Source organism: Bombyx mori, chromosome 24 (genome assembly GCF_030269925.1).
Source record: "Bombyx mori chromosome 24, ASM3026992v2".
NCBI lineage: Eukaryota > Metazoa > Arthropoda > Insecta > Lepidoptera > Bombycidae > Bombyx > Bombyx mori.
The window spans coordinates 10,301,410-10,310,000 of record NC_085130.1 but is presented as its reverse complement, the minus strand read 5'-3'; the positions used below and the strand labels follow the sequence as shown (position 1 = coordinate 10,310,000).

At 38.7% G+C, this 8,591-nt stretch overlaps 1 protein-coding gene across 1 annotated transcript in view; it reads left to right on the top strand.

Annotated features, from left to right (window-relative positions):
• LOC101735646 (1-phosphatidylinositol 4,5-bisphosphate phosphodiesterase epsilon-1) overlaps positions 1–1,059 on the top strand; it is a 150,219-nt gene extending 149,160 nt beyond the window's left edge. The window contains exon 44 of the mRNA XM_021348089.3: positions 1–1,059. This exon is cut by the window's left edge and continues 597 nt beyond it. The gene's annotated coding sequence lies outside the window, so the exon portion shown is untranslated.
• The last annotated feature ends 7,532 nt before the right edge of the window (positions 1,060–8,591 follow it).

Genomic DNA, 8,591 nt, shown 5'->3' with positions numbered 1-8,591 from the left:
TCCGAATCAAACGTTAATGTGAAGCTTTGTTACATAGACGAAACTCCGAACGAAGATGGAACGGAATCCTTTGTCGAGATCCTCCTGAAATACATGGAGGACTACAAAAAGGAGGACAACACAAAATCGATGTCCGTCACTCCCTCTCTATCGGAGAAAAGCAAGTCCGACGTGACGATCAGCAAATTGGAGACCTTTAGCGACATCAGCAAGACCAAATCGGATTCAACGCTGACCCACACCCAGGAGACGGTGGTCGATCGCGGAGACGAGAACCCTCAGGGACCTCAAGACAGAAGGCGGATATCCGAAGCTAATATAGACTTGAGCTACGTTAAACAGGATCTGGAAGAGATTATAAATGAAGCTCTTAACAGAGTGGAACAGTTGACGATTAATCATGATGATACGATGTCTGAACAAGAAGACTTCGAGAATTACAACGCTTACACGAAACCGCCGCAGTATTTCCAGTATTTCCCTTACAGCATCGAGCTGTCAGACATACTAGAGGAAGATGAGCTCTCGTATAGAGAACAGGAGTCCGACTCTTTTGTGGCGAGGAGACTAGCGGAAGAACTCCTGAACTACATCGAAGCGAAAGTGGAACGGCATTTCGATGATTCAGAATTCGATTTGAGTCCGGTCAAGCGTTCGTCGAGCCTCATAGACTTGAGGTCGATTCCGGATCTGCCGCCGAGCATGATCATCAAGCCGAGGGTCGCGAGAATGAATCGATCGACTTCGACCACGGAGATTTCCGATTCGAATTCCGATTTGTCCAGGAGGATGGACTCCGGTTGTATGACCGAAGACACCACCCTGAGTTCAAGTTCGGAGAGAAATGAGAGGGCTCTTGATAAATTAGAGTCATTGCACAAGTTCTTCTCCAAATCTAGACTAGAAATCATTGATGAAAGCGATGAACACCTCGATAAAGCCAAGTCTAGGAGGCGTTCTAAGGTTAAAAGCGCAGACCTGAATGTAGACCAATCAAGTTTAGACGACGTGGAAGATTTGCAAGCGGATAATGAATCGAAAGATAAAGACCAAAAGAAAGCCAAAAACATAGACATCGCGGAAGATATCAGAACTGAAAAAGCAATGGAAACGTGCGAAAAATAACGTAGCTTCTAAAAATATTTCTGTCCTTTTCTGGAGTTCTATTTGTAAATAAGAGTAAAAGAGACGGCATATTGAATGTTAGTAATTAAGAATTCAAATTTTGGTTCAGATGAGGTTACGCGCGCGGCCAATATTTGCCAAATATCAAATTTTTTTAATCAGTGATTTTTTGTATATAGATAAGAGTCATCCCCCAATAACACGGTATACTGGTTCCGCGTTATAAGACACGCGTTGTAGGAGTATTCTCGTATAACGCGTTGTATGACTCCATATAACGCGTTATGTACAAATGTGGTGGTAAGACCTCTTGGGTGTCCGCGCGGGTAGGTACCACCACCCTGCCTATTTCTGCCGTGAAGCAGTAATGCGTTTCAGTTTGAAGGTTGGGGCAGCCGTTGTAACTATACTGAGACCTTAGAACTCATATCTCAAGGTGGGTGGCGCATTTAAGTTGTTGATGTCCATGGGCTCCAGTAACCACTTAACATCAGGTGGGCTGTGAGCTCGTCCACCCATCTAAGCAATACAAAAAAAATGTAATACAATATAACTAATATTTTTAAAATAAAATAAAAGCTCAAAACTAAATTTAATAAATTAAGGTAATTTCAATTTTACAACACAATTGACACAATGTGCAAAGGTACATACGTGAAATTAATTATGAAGTGTACAAATAATTAATAATTTAATAACGTGAGCATTGTGAATATAACGTGTGAAATCCTCGCGTTATACAGGGGAATACCGGTGTTATACCAGGGACTTAAATCGCGTAATATGAAAACGCGTTATAAGCGTACCGTGTTATAAGGGGGATAACTGTATATCTGGGGTGAAAGGGTGGTTAAAGCGACAATTCAGCAACTTTACATATCCTTCTTCCATACATAGCTATGACATATCATTCTTCAAACGAGGCTTGTGGAAAGTATTATACTTAACGGTAGGCAGCGACTTGGCTCTGCCCCTGGCATTGCTGAAGTCCATGGGCGACGGTAGCCACTCACCATCAGGTGGGTCGTACGCTCGTCTGCCTTACAAGGGCAACAAAAAAGAGAGCCATTTACAGTTTAAAATTTGGATAAAATATCATAACAAAAACTTAAGCATAATTAAAGTTCAATTAAAAACATCGAACTGTTGATGCTAGTACCAAATAAAACCTTAAAGGCTTCGTCAAACAGAACGCGTAATTAGCGCGCGTCAGAGCGCTTAACTGACGCCGCGCTATGACGCCGAGATGTGTACGCTACTATGGTAATATACTGTCAAACAGAGCCCCAGCGTTATAAGTACACAACGCTCTGTCGCGACGTTAGGATGCTTTGACGTCAGGCGTTGTCATTTTTTACAAATTTTATTTGAGCGTCCTAGTGAATGTGTATTAAAATACTAGATAATGCCCGAAAAATTGATAGAAATAGTTAGAAAATACCCATGCTTATACAATGCCACATCTGAATCACTCGATATCTTAATAATTTTAAATTTTCACACTGCTATCGAAAGGCGCTATGATTTGGCGAATGCGTTGCGTCAAGGAGCGTTGGACTCATATATTCAATTTGTGTGACATGAAAAGAGCGCGCCATTAAAACGCAGCGCTAAGTACGCGTTCTGTTCGACGAAGCCTTTAATTGCAAACATAAACATCGCGTCTTAAGGGAAATGGCGCTTAAACCCCTATACCCCATACATTTTATATATCACACCCCCATATCGCAACATATCGCATTTAACAATTACATTAGATTATTCGTTGCAAAATCGCAATATTAATATCAGTTAATTACGAATTTAAACATTGATATTGTTCATTAAACGATTTCAAAGCTAATAAAATAATTAATAATGAGACTCTGGTACGTGAGTGAAGACTGTGAGAGGTTTTTAAAAAAATTAAGGGTAGAAGTAAAAAGCGCCATCTTATTTATAGAGGACGGGTTGATCAAGTGTCCGTTTGTAAACCGCGCGTTGTTGTTGGAAGACTCACCGACATAGCGCTAGTGTAGGCAAGGGAAATTATAATAATATAAATATAACAGTTTTCAACCGAGTCAAGTGTGCCGGGTTAAAAATGTAATATATTTCGTGACTTGTGTGGTTAAAAAAAAATGTGAGCCGTCACGGGACGCCTGGCAGATGTGAAACATCGACATTATTTTGTAAAAGTAATATGCAGAAAAGAACAGATTGTGATAGGAACTAAATATGTCATAATGATAAAATAAAATATTACGAAAAAATAATTTGTTTTCAAGTAAAACACAGGTTATATGTACTGTAGTAAACAACACTGTATATACTACGGAGTATACACTATAGGTATCCGAGCTCAGTGTAGCGAGAGAGATGGCTTAACGCCGGATCGAGTGGGAGAGAATCGCACAGTCGATTGCGCATGGCGACGCGTGGCCACGGCATGCGTCGCCACGCTAGAAATCGGTTTTACGTGCGGCTATAGATGTTTCACATCAAGAATATAAAAAGCATATTTAAAATCTAAACTATTTATTTTAATTACTATTTACGTAGCAAGTGTTCCTTTCCTTTGTTAATATAGTATCCTACTCTAATTACTTATGGCGCTGTTTTTAAAATCTCTCCACTTGCTATCCTGGCGCCATATTAATTAACTTTTTTTCAGCGGACACTTTTTAATACACTGAGCTGGTACTCCTTACTTCTACCCTCCATACAATTTATTAGACTATAAATACATAACGTATGTATGTAATCAAAATAAAAATACTGTCACAATGTCAAGTAGTTGTCATTTAACAAGTAAGTAATTCTATTTTTTCCAACTGTAAAGGCAAATATATCATACCATACTGCCCAATCTTTTATATTCTTTTTTTATGAAAAATGATATGGAGCGAAATAAAATTAAGTTGATTAATTTGAAACATTACTCAATTAGTGAAATTAAATGGGATGGACTATAATCTCAGTAAAATGGTGGTTATTTATTGAGACTTTCTCAGTGTAATTTTTGGAGGATTCCGAGAATTCATTTCATTTCATTTCAGTCCATATTATCTTTTTCATAAAAATAAGAATGTAAATTAAAATAAGACATGACCTAAAGGTCTTAGTTACCGGGTCATAAAATCCCTTAAAAAAGAAGTTATAATCTTTGGAACTGAGTTTTATTGCGTAGGCAAGCTATCTTATTTCCTAAAGACGACTAAAATTTGTCGAACCAGCATTAATTAAATGTTTGTTATAAAATTAAATGTTTTATTCAATTAATTGGCCTAGCACCCGATCTAGGTTTTATTTAAGATTCAATGTTGTATTATTCAGATTCTATGAAGGTAATTAATTATTTATATGAACAATTCTAGTGAGATTTTTAATGTGTATATTAATATTATTGATAAGAGGGATATTTATTTAATTAAAATTAAATAGAAAAAAAAACAATTAAGTAATGGTTTGTTTTACTGCGTTATTTTAGATTTAGCTACGATCACGCATCCTTTTGACTCCACGTTTCAAAGTCAACAGTATCGCCTTCCGGTATAAAGTTTCACAAATTATACAAAAAAAAAAGAAAACCAATTTAAATAAAACAAAACGAGAACATCATTAATATAATAATAAGAATAAAAAGATAAAAACAATAAAGTCACCTAAATTTAATACATATCAGACATTCTTTGAAGGAATGGTAGGACCTCTTGTGAGTTCGCACGGGTAGGTACCACCACCCCGCCTATTTCAGAGGTCCTACCAGGTCAAGATAGTCAGTAAAGTAGCCAAGCCACTGGCTACCGGTGAGCCTCTGCTTGAAGGACATGTGACAGCTCTGACAAGGCCGTTGAAGGGAAGTAATTCTATTCCCGGACCAACCAACGTAACTAACCAATTGATAACATTTAATCAATTTGTCTATAACAAATAAAAAGACTTGTATGATTTTTTTAAATTTTTATTTTTATTTTCTGTGTTTAGTTATACAATAATTAAAAGCCTTAACATTAACAACATATAAGTTTAGGGGCATCCGCTACAAGATGTCGCTAGTTTCCATACAAAAAATTGTCTTAAAGTATCGCAGTTTCAGGGCCCCTAGTCGGAATCTCGCTTGCTACATTTTGAAGATAAGCTCAGAGCCAGATTTAGGGAGGGGCAACCGGGGCGAATGCCCCAGAGCCTTCACAAACGGAGGGGGACATTAGAGACATTTGGAAAAAAAAATCTTTCGAATTCCGTAACAAGTAAATACTAGAAAACATTCCCCGAATCATGGTCACGCAAGAGCCAGTCACCGTCGACGCCCTAGACACATCCTTACGGATCCATCAGATCCAATAACCCTTGCTTTTTTTTTTTATTACTACCTAAGCTGATAGCCTTGAGAGGCTATTTCAGCGGAACCTTAACTAGTAGGTGAGCTCACGGGGCTCAAACCTGACGACGTTGCTAACACGAACCCTAGCAAAAGCCGTGCTTCGCAGAATCTACCACTGGATCGGAAACGCGACCCACTGAGAAGATCCGGCGAGAAACTCAGTGGGCTGTGTCTGTGGGCTAATTTACTCGTCGAGCCCTTCATCGCAAACGACGGGTTCGACGAGAACGATGACCGGTGCTTGAGGTACCTAAAAGCACCGTTAGTGGATCGGGAGGATGTGACAAAAATGACGTGTTTTGGGCGACGTCGACTGCTTTCGAAGGATCGGGAATGTTTACCTTAATATTCCAAAGTCCCTCCGTAGACCTAGAGACTCCAAAACGAGTCGTTTCGAGTGAGGATAGATTTTTTTTTTTTGAAGTGAAAACTTCTTTATTATCGTTGTGATAGTAGCGACGAAAGGCTCGGCGAGTAAATTAACCCACAGATACAGCCCAATAAGTTTCTCGCCAGATCTTCTCAGGGGATGGCGTTTCCGATCCGGTGGTAGATTCTGCGAAGCACTGCTCTTGCTAGGGCTAGTATTAGCAACGTCCTCAGGTTTGAGCCTGTGAGCACACCTACTTGTTAGGTTACGCTGACATAACCTCTCAAGACTACAAAAAATCGTTGTGATTTGAAAGTCGATGAAACGAAAAAGCGACACTACACATAAATCCATGAGACTTAACGTGGGAGGAATGAGATAGGAAGCATAGTGTTTTTTTTTAATACAGCGCCATCTATGAGATCATTTTAAATGACTAACGTGTATGAAACCTCTTGTAATGAATTTTAATTTAGAATAATACATGAAGTTCAGATATCAATTCACAGAGTACGCTAGCTGATACTATAAAAGGTGATGACTTGTAATTTTATTTACTAACGACAAAATTTTACTCACATACTTAGACACACAAGATATAAGTTATATAAGTATATAAAATTTTGAAAGTTTCACTTCTGCGATGTGTGAATTGCATTATTGATGTTATTTGTTTATTGATGAAACAGGTGAACAAGGTATTTATGTGTGTATGTCAAATACATGGTAGTGTTTTATGTATTGATTTAATGTATTTTTTTTTACGCATAATTAAAGAAAAATATTAGCATTCGGCACTCATTCTCTATATTCTCTATAAGTGTGGGAAATCTCAAGCTCCTCTGTCCGCGCAATTTTTGTAAAAAAGGCTACAAAGTTTTTGCTTCACGTATTAATATATAGATAACTGGGAACAAAATTAAATCACAGGATAGAATACGGAATGAATATATTCGAGGAAGTCTGAAAGTGGCACCGGTGACAGAGAAGTTGAGAAGTGCGCGTTTGGTATGGTATGGATATGTGATGAGACGAAATGACAACGAGGTTGGTAAGAGAGTTTTCACTATTAATGTGGAAGGCTTTAGAGGATGTGGTAGACCGAAGAAAAAATGGATGGATTTCGTGAAAGACGATATGTGTAAGAGGGGAGTGAGTGAGGAAATGGTATATGATAGAGGAGTATGGTAGAAAACATGTTGCGCCGACCCCAGGTAACTACTAGGGCATTACTTATTTCATGTTGAAATCTCTTCCAGTAGGCCCGCAGAAGGAAAGAAGAATTAGGAACACAAACCTAGTGCATACAGTAAACATTACATATAATAATATATAGGTACATATTACAAGATACAAAACAATATATATACATACAAATACACACACACGCATATATACCATTTTCTTAGAGGGAGTCTTTATTTAGTTTTCTCCTCCCTATGCTGATAGCCTTGAGAGGCTATTTCAGCTTCGCCCTAACTTGTAGGTGAGCTCACGGGGCTCAAACCAGAGTGATGCTAACACTGACCCTAGCAGGAGCTGTGCTTTGCAGAATCTACCACCGGATCGGAAACGCGACCCACTGAGAAGATCCAGCCAGAAACTCAGTGGGTGTTCACCCGTCTTTCGTATAGGATTAGGAATACTGTCTAAAATATTAATTTTAAAAGATATTAAGGTCTTTATTTTTTTATTATATGTATTACAGAAAAGGCAATTAAGTATTTTATTGTTTATTCATTCTGAAGTACTCCATATCGTTATATAAATATCTATATCTTCTATATATATAAAAATGAATTGCTGTTGGTTAGTCTCGCTAAAACTCGAGAACGGCTTGACCGATTTGGCTAATTTTGTTCTTGAATTATTTGTGAAGTCCAGAGAAGGTTTAAAAGGTGAGAAAATATAAAAAAGCTCGGAATTAAATAAAAATAACAATTTCCTCTGATGTGTCCCCCGTCGGACGGATTCCTTTTGTTTGTTTTAAGTTTAATTTTATACAAAAGTTTAGGTCTTTTATTTATCGATTGAGGCACTACGAAGTCTGCCGGGTCAGCTAGTATATATTAAAAATCGCGTACGTAATGCAATACTTTCGCTGTTACGCTCAAACGATTGATTTAATCACCAATTAACAATTTAACGATGTTTCGATCGAATATAACGCTAATGTAAGTCTTAGGTAATGTTTTTTTTTGCCTACCTCATCTGGTAGGTAAGCTCACGGGCTCAGCATGAGAGTTTTTTTTTTATGGCTTTGTTGGGTGGACGAGCTCACAGCCCTCCTGTTGTTAAGTGGTTACTGGAGCCCATAGACATCTACAATGTGAATGCGCCACCCACCTTGAGATATAAGTTCTAAGGTCTCAGTATAGTTACAACGGCTGCCCCGCCCTTCAAATCGAAACGCATTACTGCTTCACGGCAGAAATAGGCAGGGCGGTGGTACCTACCCGCGCGGACTCACAAGACGTCCTACCACCAGTAAGATTTGCTAACACTAGCCCTAGCAAGAGCAGTGCTTCGCTGAATCTACCACCGGATCGGGATTTATTTTTTATTGCCTTTGTAGGCAGACGAGCATACGGCCCACCTGATGGTAAGTGGTCACCGTCGCTCATGGACGTCAGCAATGCCAAGGGCAGAACCAAGCCGCTGCCTACCAAAATCCACTGAGAAGATCCGGCGAGCCGGTTGTTAACCAATGACTGTCGTTTTATTGTATAG